This window comes from Vicia villosa, linkage group LG1 (genome assembly GCF_029867415.1).
Source record: "Vicia villosa cultivar HV-30 ecotype Madison, WI linkage group LG1, Vvil1.0, whole genome shotgun sequence".
NCBI classification, from domain to species: Eukaryota; Viridiplantae; Streptophyta; class Magnoliopsida; order Fabales; family Fabaceae; genus Vicia; species Vicia villosa.
In genome coordinates, this window is record NC_081180.1 from 155,887,661 (window position 1) to 155,901,686 (window position 14,026).

The window sequence follows — 14,026 nt, forward strand, 5'->3', positions numbered from 1 at the left end:
AGCACCGGGGGTTTGGAGAGCACTTGTTTGAGGTGGGATAATGCTTGTTCGCATTCCTCGGACCACTCGAAAGCTGCTTCTTTCCGAAGAAGCTTAAAGAATGGAAGTGCATGCTGGGCGGATTTCGCGACGAAGCGGGATAGTGCCGTGAGCATTCCGTTTAGTACTTGGATGGATTTTTTATTGGTGGGGGTAGGGAGGTCTGAGAATGCTCGGCACTTATCAGGGTTGACTTCTATTCCTCGTTCTGTTAAGTAGAAGCCGAGGAATTTGCCTGCCCGTACTCCGAAGGTACACTTCTCCGGATTGAAGCGCATCCTGCAGGACCTGGCCTGCTTGAAGACCCGCTCGAGATGTAGTGTGTGGTCGGAGTCTTCTCGAGATTTGACGATCATGTCGTCCATATACACCTCGAGCGTGTCGCCGATTTCTCCTCGGAAGACCTTGTTCATCATCCGCTGGTAGGTTGCCCCGGCGTTTTTGAGTCCGAAGGGCATTACGTTGTAGTAATAATTGCCCGATTCGGTCATGAAAGCGGTGCATTGCTTGTCGCATTTCACCATGGGAATCTGGTTGTAACCAGAATAAGCGTCCATGAAGGACAACAGTTTATAGCCGGCCGAGTTGTCGACCAGTCTATCAATATTAGGTAAAGGGTAGGCGTCTTTTGGACATGCCCGGTTAACATTAGTATAATCAACACACATTCTCCATTTTCCATTAGATTTTTTAACAAGTACAACGTTTGAGAGCCAAGTTGAATACTTGGCCTCGGAAATAAAATTTGCCTCTAGGAGGTCTTTTACAGCTTTCTCGGCAGCCTCCGCTTTCTCGGGAGACTGCCGACGCCTACGTTGTACTACGGCCTTGGCGGTTGGATTGATGGAGAGGTGGTGACAGGCGACCTCAGGGTCGAGTCCGGGCATCTCTGCGGCGCTCCAGGCGAACAGGTCGGCATTGGCTCGAAGGCAGGCTACGAGTTGCTTCCTCGGCAGGTCAGGGATGCCTTTGCCGATCTTCACTGCTCTGTTGGGGTTGTCCCCCAGGGGGATCAGCTCGAAGTCTCCGTCGGGGACAGGCCGGACGGGATGAGGGGCCTTTGATTGTGTCTCTTCCCCGGTCTTCAGTTCTTCTTGCGTAAACCTTGCATCGAGGTCGACTGAGCTGACGTTGGCCGTTGGAACCTGATCTTCCCGAGGATGCTTGTCTTCGGCTCTTGGTTTTTTGTTGGAGCTGGTCGGAGGAGCAATCAGCTCTAGTCCTTTGACGGATGCATCGAAGATCCTTCTCGCAGCTTCAATGTAGGCGTTGATGGTGGCCACTTTCCCTGTCCTCGTGTAGAACTTCATCTTCAGATGGACCGTGGAGGGCACGGCGGTTAGCTCGGCCAGTGTTGGGCGCCCGATGATGCAGTTATACAATGTTTTGCAGTCGATTACCAAAAACTTGGTTTTGACTTGCCTGGACGCTTCCCCTTCCCCGAAGGTGACAATCAGCTCGACGTAGCCCCATGGTTTGGTGGTGGCTCCGTTAAAACCTTGGAGGTCTGAACCCACATAGGGAGTGAGGTGCGAGTCGTCCAGCTGAAGTGTTTGGAAGAGGTGGGAGTACATGATGTCGACTGAACTACCTTCATCTACCAGGACCCGTCGAACATCGAAGTTTGCCATTCTGGCTCGGACGAGGAGGGGAATGGTGGCGTTTGGAGCTCCGCCGGGCAGTTCTTCGAGGTAGAAAGTGATTGGCTCTGACTTTCCTCGGAATTTCCGCAGAGTAGGGCCGAGATCGGCATTGGCGCTGAGTAGCTCGTCGAACTTTCTCTTGACTGAACTGACGATGAGAGAGTCGGGGTCCCCGCCGTTGGAGATGACCATTGCGGTGGGGAAATGTTCCCAGGTGCTGAGGGCGGTCGTCACGCCGACCGAAGGGATGAAGTCTTCCGGTCGGGTTACGGACAGTGCGACTTGAAGCGGTCTGCTGTCTGGTGAGTTCCCCTCGTCAGAGTTTCGAGGGATGTCTCTTCTGGGGGGTTCTCCCTTCTTGGTGTATCTTGCCAGGTGGCCCTCTTTGATCAGGGTCTCTATGGCATCTTTGAGATTTATGCATTCGTCGGTCATATGCCCGTGACTTTTGTGGTACTTGCAGTACTTGGACTTGTCCGTCCCCGGTCTTGTAGGATTTGACTTCGGGGGCCTGATGTTGAATTTCTTGAACTCGGCGTTCTGGCAGTCGGCCAGGATTTTCTCCCGGGAGGTGTTCAAAGGAGTGTAGTCGTTGAAACGCCCTGCTGGTCCTCGCCGTTCTTTGACATCTCGGGACCTGTCGTCCCTTCTTTTGTCTTGTCCTCGGCGTGACCCCGGATCTTCGAGGTTTGAGCTGCGAGTGGCATCACTGCCCCTCGAGGCTTTGATCGCGGCTGCCTCGCCTTCCTCAAAATCGATGAATGCCTTTGCTTTGCGGAGGAGGGCATTCATCGAGTGCACCTTCTCAATCTTAATGGCCTTCTTGAAGTCACTGCCGGGGAGAAGTCCTCGCTCCAAGATGTACCTCTTCATGTAGTCTTCTGTCTGCACTTGGACGGCCTCCTTGTTGAATCTTTCAAGGTAATCTCGAAGAGGTTCGTTGGGTCCTTGTACCACGGCCTCGAGATTGGCTTCCGATTTCGGTTGTCGTCGGGAGGCTGTGAAGTGGCTCAAGAAGAGTTCTTTGAGCTCGGTCCAGGAATGGATGGAGTTCGAAGGGAGGTTCCTGTACCAATTCATCGCTCCCTTCCTGAGGGTGGTCGGGAAAATGCGGCACTTGATCGAGCCTCTGACGACGTGATAGTCCATGACCGCTTCGATGCTCCGAATATGGTCGTCGGGGTCAGTGGTCCCGTCGTATTGGTCCAATACTGGTGGTTTTTCCATCCCCCGAGGGAGGTGGGCTCTCCGGATATGGGCGGACAAGGGGCTGCGGAAGTCCTCCTCGTCGCTTGGCCCTGGTGAATGGTAGTGCCTGTTTCGTCGGGAATCCTCTTGGTCTCCACCCAGCGCAGCTTTGGAGGGGCCCCGGCGGCCCTGTTCGGGGGAGGGGTTTCTCTGTTCAGCGGCTTCAGGTTTCTGGTTCTTCCTGTTCTTTCTGGGTGGAGAACGGGAACGGGTCCTCCGGCGGCGATGTCTTCTCGGGGGAGACCTTGAAGAAGATGGAGAACGCCGACGGTATCTTCTCGGCGGTGAGCGCGAGGAGGAATAAGAGCGTGACCTGTAGTGCCTCCGCGGAGAGGGGCGACGTCTTCGCTGTCTTTCCAGTTCGTGAATTCGGCCGTCCTGAATTCGGAGGAGGCTGTTCGTCAATTGTATTTCTTTGAGCAAGCGGACGGTGATGGGATCAGCATCCTCGGGAATGTTGAGCGGTTCTTCTTCCTCTCCGTGACGGGCTCTCCGCCTCTCGGAGGTGTGGGTGAATGAGGAAGCATGTTGCCCGTCTCGGAGGTCGGTCTCATTCACATTCTGGGCATGTTCCAGCACGTTGGTCGTTCCGATCTGCTCGCCGTTCTGAACGTGCCCTTCTGGAGGAACATGGTCAACATTCTGGACCTGTTGTAGGACCTGCAACAGCTGGGTGTCCTGGGTTTCATGGCCGGACCTTTGTCGCCGACGATCCCCCCGACGATGATTAGCTAGCTCGCGGGAGGATTCCTCGATCAGCTCGTGAAGGAGGAAAGGGTCAGCGTTTGGGATGTTGTTGTTGTTGTCAGCCATGACGATTGGAGATGATTAGCTTTGATCTTTGTTCTTTAAAGATGGGGAAGCAAGTTTCCCACAGACGGCGCCACTGATCGTACCTGATCAGAAGAATCGTCGTAGGCTGCTCGGACTGGATCTTCTAGGAAGGAGAAGGGGGGGTGTACCTGCAAGGTACTCCAATGCCAAAGTAAGTTGACGAGCAAAGGAGCGCAAGTACTAGCTAAGAGTGAGTAAGAATTGAATACCTGACCCTCTAATCAAAGAGGGTATATATAGCCCCCAGCGCTGGGCCATGATCTCGCTATTGGGTTGGATCCCCAAGCCCAACTAGGAGACTGCCAGGTTTCCTGAGCGGAAATATCGGAGGTGCGTGTATGCCCTCTGTCCTGGTTAACCGCTCCGAAGTTCCAGGGAGACGCGGTCTTTCAGGAGCCACGTGGAATCCGAGTTGTTCGGAGGGTTGAATATGAAGGAACCCTGCGCGGAGCAGAGTCCTCGGCAACGAAGGTGTTTGCGGGGTCGTTAGTGCCGAGCATGTCGGGTGCCGTATGCTCCGGGGATGTAGGGCAGCCGAGCATGTCTAAGGTGGGCATCCTAGGTGCGTAGGAGGGTCGTAGAGGAACGTGGGCCTCTGAGGTTTATTGGGCCGAAAATCATATTGGGCCTAACCTTGGCCCAGTCCAGAACAATAAACAAATTAATAATCAATTATAAATAATCTACATCTAAAATAACATTTCATTTAATAATAAACAAATTAATAATCAATTATAAATAATCTACATTAAGTAATATGTAAAGTATATACATTAACATATATATTTGTTACTAAGCCTCAATATTTATTTCAAACTATAAGTATAACATTATTAATTAAAATTTTAAAACATCATACAAATGATCATACAAATGTAGTTAATTGGTTCAAAATAAATTTAAGAAAATTGTTACTTATTAAAGTTTAATTATTCTTATTATACTAACTTAATATTTATATTCATATAATATAATATTATTTTTATTTAGGATTAATAACTAAAAATTATTATTTTATGGGTAAGGTCTAAGGTGCACCTTCTATCAAATGCCTCATGGGTGAGTCATTTTTATTAAACCGTCTGATTTTATTAATGGATAAGATTTGCCAAATTTTAAAATGGGAATATGTGTATCTAACCACACGCTATCATAAAAATCTGATAAAACATTATTTACTCGGTCAATCTTTCACATCATTTTCACCCTTTGTACCTCCTCCAAAATTAAACATAGAGGACTTACTTTCATAGTCGTCTAGCTTCTCTATTATTTTTGGTTTAGAAGTATTTTTCGTTACTTTCATTTCTTTAGCATCTCTTAATTTTTCCTGAATATGTCCATGTCTTTGACTGTTGTAATGGGTGGTTATTGATGTCTTTAGGATAGGGTTTCACGGTGTTTGCTAAAATGATGCAGCATATCTATGAGTCTGTGTGTGTTGTTGTCTTTTCTTACTTGTTAAAAGGCTAATGTTTTCATTAGTTTCGTGAAAATCATCTCTATTGATGTTTTGTCTGCTTGATTTTCTAGATATATGAGTTTTATTTTCAAGCATTTATACTAAGTTTTCCCGGTTGAAGTAATTAATGTGTAATTAACTATTATAATATGTGTGATAATAGAATTAAAATCATATAATTTAGTCCTTAGGTTGTTTATTGTTTATTGTTGGAGGGAGTTGTAATTCCATAGTTTTGTTTCAATGGTGGTTAATATTAAAAGTAATTGGAAACAATTTGAACAAACAAAAATATTTTAATTAAGTACTGATATTAATGAATGGTTTTTCATATTATTGATATGGTTATGTTTATGTCAGGGAATGTAATTCTTTTAATTAAGTACTGATATTTCATATTATTGATATGGTTATGGTTATTGAGGAAGATAAGGATGAATTTATTGATCCTGAAAGATTTTTAGCGAAACATTAATCAAATTGAAGTTATCTTGTTTTCTTGAACACAACCTATGTTTCTTTTTGGAAATTGTATTTTACTTTATCATTATTTTTCAAATGGACTTGTGTTGCCATATCTTGTTTAAATTTGCTCTACAAACACGATTGGTTATGATTAGGACTGACAATCCAATCCACTAAACCAAAATCCATCCGATCCATCCACTAAATTATCCATCAAATCCATCCACTATAGAAAATATTACCTAATGGATTGGATCTAATCCATCCATTTAAAGTTATGAATGGATTCAATGCAGCCAAAAAATTTTGAAAATCCATTGGATTATTTAATTCTTTATTTTAATTTTAATGAAAAATATTTTTAATCAAATAAAAATATATTCATTTTTTAAAATTTTGTAATATATATATATATAGTATCAGTATTTAAATGCTTGTAACTGATTTCAAGGTGTTGTTTCATCGTAAAATTCTTGCTTTTGAAAAAAGTCAAACGCGTCCTTACCAATCTCTCACACTAGAATAAGCTTTAGTCATTACTCTGTTTTTTAACTGACTATATTTCACTAAAATAAAATTTGTCTGTTTGTATATAAAATTAACTTGTAGTGTGTTCCACCAAAAATAATATAATCAGAAAAAAAAAACTTGTATTATGCTTGTTTGATTTTCAATCAAGGCCCTGAACGAATATATATATATATATATATATATATATATATATATATATATATATATATATATGTGTGTGTGTGTGTGTGTGTGTGTGTAATATCCTAAGGCTTGTTTAGTTAAAGGACAATTATGACATTTCATTTGGTCATAAGTCTTAAGGCTTGTTTGGTCCCTCACTTGTTCCAAAACAGATTCTTGGAGAGGGTGAGAAAGAAAGAAGCGTGAAAGGGGAAAGGAGAGGGAAGAGACCAACCAAGACAACCATTGCATGCACCCTGATCAAGCTCAATCCATCTTTAATCTTTGATTTCGCAGCCCTTCTTCAACCTTAGGTGAGTCCCTGGATAGAAAATGGGGTTTTGATCCATTTGGGATTTTTGGGGTTTAAGGGTTTTGAGAGATTATGCCTAAATCCTTGCTAATAACATGTTTTGATGCTGTTTATTATTTGTTCATGTCATATATTGGCTGGGTATACTCTTAATTCGTGCATGCAGGTGAATTCAAGGGGTTAAGGTACCCCAAGGCAGAACTGGTGAGCTCTGCGTTTTTCTGCATCTGCTATGGTCCGCTAAGCGGGCTAAGGCCGCTAAGCGGATGCTAAGCATTTTTCAGAAAATCGCGAGTCCGCTAAGCGGTCCTAAGGCCGCTAAGCGGAGGAACAGTTGAGGTTTGCCACTGGAAAGCCCGCTAGTAGTCCTCTAAGCGGACAGTGCTGAGCAGAATTTTATTCTTCCTTCCCCTGAGAGCAGTTTTGGTTTCTAATCGCAACCGAACTCCTCCTTAACCATTAGTACACATATGTACGCTTAATGTGTGATGTTTTATGACACGCATTACCATTATTTCCGTTTGATTACTTACGTTGAATGTTATGCGTAATGTTGAGCATGTTTATTCAATAATTCTTGTCTATTCATTTGTGAGTGATTATGAATACTATGATGAGACACGGTATGGAAATATGTTGATATCCAAATGTTTTGGTTAAACATTTGGATTGGTTTGTCTTATGGCCTTACGCTTGTTGAGTGTACGTGTGCTTGAATCGAAGTGGCCGGGGGCTAGATTTGGATATACCTCTTACTATGAAGTCAAGGTATTTTCTTGGACCATGGAGTCCGTAGAATAGTCCGATTATGTGATCAAAGGTCGCACACCTGAGCTACCGTTGCAGTGTGCTCGTGAGTGTCGTACGGGCTTTTTACTCACTTGGCGTTAACACACTTGCGTGCTCGGTATGGTGGGATTATGTGGCCACGTAGGCCAATACATTTTCGGTAACTCACCTCTAGTGGAGTCATGTAGACTACTACTAGGCTTTCGCCCGATGGGCTCATGCGTCAAGGTGGCGGTTTGTACTCGGCGTAACTCACTTGCGTGGAGAAGGTTAATGGGACAATGACGCCAATTAGGCTAAGGTCATCTCGCGGCCATTTAGGCTTGTGCGAACCCGTTTAAACATCTTGCAGTGTGCTTGTACAAGTCCCTTGGCAATAGGCATGGGCGAACCCATCGAGGGTGCGTTCATTCTATAATCTAGTCGAGGTTTGTAACACTTCTGGATTCCCCATACATGGGTATGGGTTTTGGCATACTTGTTTGTTGATATACTTATGTATTTGTATAAGATGAGTCCAATGGTGGATGAATCATTTGTTTACTCCGTATCTGTACCGGATGTGAGGATAACCCGAATCCATGGTGGATTCATCTATTATACATGCACCCTTTAGATCCGAGTGGACTAATAGGATAGGTGGACTCACTGAGATTTAGTAATCTCATCCCATTCCAATTACTTCTTTTCAGGTGGTTCGAGGCAAGATCGTGGTAAGGGCAAGATGGATTAGTTCTCTTGACGATGCTTGTAGGACATTTCGTTTAGCCCTCTTATCGTGCTTTCTAGTTCTTGTATTTTGGGCATGTACTCTTGTGATGTACTCATATTTTGGCCATGATATATTCGGCTTTTGTATTTTGTACTTCTATTTCTGCTGCGAATATTATGCAATTGCTGTCTTATGAACCATATTTAATACTTTATGCCTATTATTCTAAACAAATATGTATGGGGTGTTACAATATATATATATATATATATATATATATATATATATATATATATATATATATATATATATATATATATATATATATATAAAGGAAATTTAAAATTATTATGCTTGTTAGAATTAAAAATTATTTAAAGAAAATTTTAAAAAAAAACTGTTTTTTTTTTTTAAAATAGAAACATAAATTTGTAAAAAATATAAAATATAAAATTAATTTTATGGATGGATGGATATCCATCCGTTCAAAATAGCTTAATGGATGAATTGGATGGATTGTATTTTTTAATGGATGGATTGGATTGAATTTTTTAAAAGAAATTTTAGTGGATCATAATGGATTAATGGATTGTTTGGATCCATCCATTAACAATTCAATCCATATCCATCCGATTCATCCATTTTGCCACCCCTAGTTATAATACTGCTCATTTAACTACTTCTATAACCTTTCACAAACAAAAAAACTGCTATAGTAATGTTTAGATGGACACGTCTACATTTTTGCCACCTAAACTAAACCGACATCACTCGATAAAACCATCTCATAAATATATCAGTCACTACATCTCATATAGGACAATACCTAATAATTAGAATGGATGGTAAACTTGTATGCAAATTAAACAAGATTTATATGATAAATTGTTCTCATTTCAACCATTTTATGATTCCTCTCAAACCAATGTCCACATATGAGATGTCTTCCAATGGCTCAAAACTTTTTAATGATTGAATAGTCGACAAATACACGAGTGGATATTCAAATCACATTATTATTTAAATAGACTATATTAAACCGGGCCATTACATCAAATAACAAATTTTTATTACTCTTATAATCTGACAAATTAACAAATATATCTTTCAAAAGAAGATGAGTAGAAGAAATATTAATATGAGAAGAATAAAGGCTTCTCATTAACAAAGCCAAAAAGAATACGTGATAGAAAGAAAAGAAAGAACCTCATCATCAAAGTTCCTCTCATAAATTTTGATACAGCCCAACAACTTAATTACATGCCACCTTAAAACAGAAAATTTTGCAATCATGTTAAAAAATTGTGTAATTGAACAATCAAACTCTCATTCACACAAAGAACACAATTTTATAGATTACTCACTTAAACAGTTGAACAAAAGCTTAAGAAACCTTACACACTTGTATTAGATTTTTATATTATAGCAGTATAATTTTCTAAATTTAAAATGAAATTAAAGAAAATAAAGACACTAGAATGAAAATATAAGTAGAGGACAAATTATTTACAATTGAATAGTTGAATTTATGCTAGTCGGCGTCGTTTCTTGGGTGGCAGTTGGTATTGTTGGTGTCTAAGGGGCAATGTAGAGTTTTGATGGAATAGAAAGAGAAGATAAAGGAGTGGATTGTGTGTACAAATTTAATCAGGATCTCAATTTTAATTTTAACAATAACATATTTGAACCCTTCTTACAATGATTTAATAAACATAAATTTGGGGTTGTTGAATGGAAGAGAAAGGAAAGGAAGAGAAAAGAATCAATTTTACATGAAGTTCCTTCAGTTTTTTAATTTCATTTTTAACAACCCTTCTTGCGTTGGAGCTATGACAGGGGAGAGAACAGAGAGACAATTAGTTGTGTGTGGCCGTTTTTTCATGTTCCCAATTCTTTTATAATGAATCTTAAACGTTTATCCGATCTGATGGTCTAAATAATAGGTTTCACCGGTGACGGACTTAATTGAATCCTCACCCTAGAAGTCACCTATTTTATGAATGTAGTAAAAAATTAATTAATGTGTAAAAATAATTAATATTTTAATAGTTTTTTAAACTTTTTTGTATCAGTCAATTATAAATTATTTATTGAATATCTGATTAATGTTTTTAAGTATTATTTATATTAATTAATTATATTTTAATAATTATTTATTTTATTTGTGATTTTCTAACATTTTATTTGTGATTTTCTAACAAATCCTTATCGCAAAAGAGAAAAGAGACGTGGCAGAAAAATAACACCAAAATTTAACTAGTTTCTTATACTAGTAAACTATTATATATATATATATATATATATATATATATATATATATATATATATATATATATATATGACAAAACTTAGGTGCTGTAGCTAATATGCTTGTGGTGCTGTTACTCAATCAAATTATAACACGTGGGAAAACTAATACACGTCATATTTCTAGTTTTTAACGTTGTTAATATGTTGCAGTCCTATCCATCGCTTCGACATAATTACAGAGTGAACACTAATTAATTTCTGAGCCGAAAAGATACGTAACACAAATTTGTTTCTTTTATCAACTCACAAGAAAACCTTCATATTCACCGACAGATTCACTTGTTCCACCTTTAATGTTCTTCAACAATAAAGAAACTCTTGCTTTACTTAACATCAAACTCTTTAAAACATGTCAATATGAAAACAACTTTTTACCATCATTTATACCAATGTAACATGTTTCACTATTGCCTTAAGAATTTGTGAATGCCCCCACTGTTTTCAAATGCTTCCATTGTTAACTTTTTGCCATTCATCCATGGTTAATTGCTAAATAATTATTGAGCATTACAAACTGTTTATTTTTTTCAAAACTAGTAGAAGACCCGTGCGTTCGCACGGGTATTTTTATATCTTAATGTGAATTATATTGTACCAACGAAAATAAAATTCTTAAATATTTAGAATGTAGCATATTGAATAAATAAAGAAGTAGAGACTAGACCAATATACTGTTAATTTGTTTTATATAGTTGTCTAAATATATCAAAAGGAAATAGAACTTAAATGACAAATAATTGTCTTCAAAATAACTTCAAAACAAATAAACTCCAAGATTTATATAGTATTCTGAAAAATATAGAAATACAATAGTAAGAATATATGTAATATGTAGAAGACCCGTGCGGGACGCACGGGTAAGTTCACTCATATCTTAAATCATTTGAAAAGGTTAATTATTATTGATATATAAATATTATAAAATTATTAATAATAGCAAATATTTAAAAATAAAAATGTAGCAAATCACCAATATGAAATATCTAATATGTCTAATAACTATCAATATTTATAAATATCACTAACAATTATAGATATTTACCAATATTTAATTGGTTAAAATGATTAAAAAAAATGTATTGTAGTGATAGTGACCCGTGAATATAGTAAGTTATCAGCTGATAATATAAGATGAGTGAATAAAATAAAATAGATATTATGTTGACAGTGACCCGTGAGATAGAGAAAATTTTAATATTCTTAAAATTAAAAAATAAATTATTTATATTTTTAGTGATGATAAATAAATAGAAAAAAAATTAAAATGAAATTAAAAAATGGTGGAAAAAAGAAATGTAAGAGAAATTTTAATCAAGAAAAAGAATGTGTATATGTAATATTTAATTGTGATACTCATGCTCCCGCACAAGTAAATATATTTGATATAGTATAAAATATATTTAAATACATGCAAATTTGAAATGAATTGATATTCATATAAACTCAATTATATGAAATAGTCATATTAATAGGAAAAAAAAGGACCCGCGAAATGGAGAAAATAGAAAGAAAAAAAATTAATGTTTGAAAATAAAATCTTTAGCCCTCAAATAAAAATAATTATTAATTAAAATAAAATAAATATTGTATTGATAATGACTCATAAGATATTAGTTGTTATTTTCTTAAAATTAAAAAAATAGATGCATGGATAAAATTAATAGTACAACGCATTTATAAATTTAAAATGAATTATGTAATTATGAAATATAAAATATTATATATCTATCAAAAGTAATGAAATATGAAGCAAATAACACAAACTCGTTTACTCAACTTTTCATTCAGTATGGAATACAAATTATATTTACTCATAGCTCCACAATCAAATAACATTAGTAGAGCATGGTTAATAAAACAAAATGAAATAAAAGGTATGAGATATTTTCAAAATAATTCAAACTTAAAGGGTGGGGTTAAAGATTCTCAAAATAATTTCAAACAACTTAAAAGAAAAAGAAATTTTTGTATTGACATTTAGGTTTCTTTTTAATGTCCACGCATAATAAAAAAATGATACTTTATACACTCTAAATCCAACAATTTACAACAACCAATTTTAAATCACACGAGGCCCTTAAGGTTACTATACCCACACTCACTTCAGGCAATTTTGGTGCAACTAATCTTACGATGGAAATACAACAAAATGCATGTGTTTTGTTGGTAAACTGTTAAAAGACAAAAACAACTTTATCATAATTAAATACATCATTAGCAATAGAAATATTTGGAATATATATAGTAAAGCACTGCTATATAGTACGAAGTGTTTAGGATGAAATTCGACGAATGTCTGTGTGAAGTGTATCCTGTGTGCAACTTCCAGCTTTTCATTTAAATGATTTTTTATAAATATATAAAAATTATAAATATATAAAAAGTAAAGTACCTGGTAATTACAAATCAAGCCATTTGATAAAATAACTAAAATGGTTCTTATTTCATGGATAAAATGACTTTTGACAAAATAACTCAATATCATTGTTTTGGCATTTAATATAGATGATGTGGCATCACCCAAATATTTGTTGAATTTTCATTTTTTTTATTTTAATTTTTATTTAATTAATAGTTAATAGAGACATTGGAAATGTGGAGTTTTTAGTCACACTAATCTACTTTCTACTTAATATAAATCTAAGGTTGTTATGATGACAACCCTAGACACATGTCATGCTAATAGTTAATCTAACATGAACCCTAGACACATGTCATTCTCATAGCTACTCTAACATCAACCCTAATTCTATTTTTTTAAATTAATTTTACATTAATAATTAATAACTAATAATAATAAAATATAATATTCCACTAATCCTATTAAAAATAATAATAATAATAATAACATTAATAACTATTAACTAATATGAATGTATTATTAATCTATTCAAATTTCTCATTTTTAATTTATTCGGTTAATCTATTTTATCTTTCCTAATCCATAACCACCTACCATTCATTAGACCTTTTATTCCATCGGTTATAAAATTCATTTGCACATTTAATTGATTTTCAATTTTATTCTTCAACTACTCTTATTCATATTACACTAGTACAAATAAAACAATATAATTTTAAATTTTACACCCGATTTACTAAAAACGGGTGTAATTGAGAATTTTGATGGCAATTTTGTAAATAAAATATCACTTTTGCATTATTTGGTTATAATATACACCCTTTTTCCAAAAAACGGGTTTAAATTAAAAAATTTATTATAATCAAAGTTCAATTACTCCTTTTAAACTAAAAAACGGGTGTAAATTTATATAAAAAAAAATTGTTTAATTTTATAACTTAAATATATAATCTATGTGACAATTTAATGGATCTATATTTATTAGATTAATAAAATATACTAAAATATACTAACATAATTTATTAAAATATACAAAAACAAAACAGTTTTTCATCAACTCTGAACTTCATCGCTTTCACTGAACTTCATCGCATCGCATGCATACCGAATCCATTTTTCAATCAACTCTGAACTTCATCGCTTTCACCGATCAAAA